We start from the raw sequence: 1,948 nt of genomic DNA, 5'->3' as shown, positions 1-1,948 counted from the left end.
TAGCACGTGTCGAGAACTAGTATATATATAATGACCATGAAATCTAATTAAGCAAAGTTGAATGAGTTTACTGGTCAATTATTATACATTAAGTGACCACCTAGACATTTGCAATATTTATATAATTTAAAAAAACATTGTAAGGTGGATGAGGGTAAGGTGTTGGGTGGAAAGAGGGGTAGATTTGCAATAATGTTACGATTCGAGTCTACATCATAAACATGATCGGCATTTAAAATTATTAATGACCAGAGCGAACTGACATACTTAAAGACTGAATACTGACTAGTGCGGAAGCTTTTAAAAGATGATCATGCAATACAATAATTTAGAAAAAAAAACTTAATAACTTTATACATAAAAGTCTGAAATATGTATAATATGTATATGCTTAGAAAAATAACTATGATCATAACTCAACTGGCTCGCCTATGAAGTCCCTAACATACTATAAAAAAATTATCAGGACAAGACCCCTGGCTATCTGAACTTTACTAATAACATAAATAAATTACTAATACTCAAGATAAATTAGAGCCCTTCAAAAGTAAGTAGGTCTCATCATATTTGGTTAAATATGATCCTAATGATGTGTATGTCGTCCATCCCGAATATCCGAGTCTACATTATCAAAAGATATACCGTAGAATGACGTAAGAAATGAAATGTAGGGTATGTAAAATAGTTGAATGAAATACTAGTTAAAATTGAAGATTCTGAGATAAATGAATAGCTCTGAAGATAGACCGAAATAAAGTCAGCTGAGTAGTATGAAATATGATTTTCAAATTAAAGGTTGGGAAATATTCTGAAACTGAATAATAGAAATGTGATGTCTGTATATCTAAGATTTAGAAAAGAGAAATATAAAATAGCATGCAAGATGCATAAAAATACTTTTATCATCTGATGATAAAATAAAATCGATTTTATAGCTTAAACTGAAAACATGTCTAGATATTGTAAATCTAAGAAGTCATCATATCTGTGACTGCATAACTAATCATATATGTTCAAAGTATAAAAGTATATGTATATGAGACTAAGCTCACAACTATCTTAAACGGATGTTCTGAGTTTTCAGGATAAAGGAAAATTCTCTTTGAAACGATCATATCTATTTGTAATGAAGAGTTGTAAACTTTGTATTTTAAAGTGACTAAACTTTCTTCAAAAATATAATTAAACTTTACAATAAGTAAATATAATTTCTTGAACAATGCATTAGCAACTATAAATAAGAATAAGAATGTTTTTTTATATACTTCTTGAAAATCTTAAACATAGTTCTTTCATGAAAACAATATATAAATCTTTTTTTTGCAACCCAAACTTATTTTCCTATTAAAAATGACTTTGTACACAGATACCATATTTGATGTATTGCATTAATTATGCAACAAGATCTTGTGAGATTTCAAAGTTTTATTTATAGAACTTTGAAATTTCACAAGATCTTTTCCATGATAAAAAAAAATGAATTGCGCTACAAGATCTTTTCTTCTTCATTTTGCTATATCATTGACTATTAATTGTACAATATTGATACATAAATTGTTACTACAAACTCTTTAATTGAATACATTGATATGAATACATTCTTGTGATAAATACGAGTTCGGAGCCTAAAGGGTGAAAAATATTAACAAAAATTTCAAAACGGTATATGAATTTTTTTTAAAACTAAAACGGCAAAATCGCTCACTAAGTAGCGATTTTATCCGTCGAAAAAAAAGTAAAATCGCTGCTATAACAGCGATTTGTTAAATTTGATTTTTTTAAAAAAAAAAAAATTAAACAAAATCGTTCTCGAAGGTGCGATTTTCAAAATATATATATATTTTATTATATTTTTGTCATGTCGCTGCTGAGGCAGCGACTTGAGTTCAATTTTTATTTTTAAGTTTAAACAATTTTTTTTTTAAAAAAAATAAATTGCAACGATTTT

This window comes from Solanum pennellii, chromosome 11 (genome assembly GCF_001406875.1).
Source record: "Solanum pennellii chromosome 11, SPENNV200".
Taxonomy (NCBI): domain Eukaryota; kingdom Viridiplantae; phylum Streptophyta; class Magnoliopsida; order Solanales; family Solanaceae; genus Solanum; species Solanum pennellii.
This window is presented reverse-complemented; position numbering follows the sequence as displayed.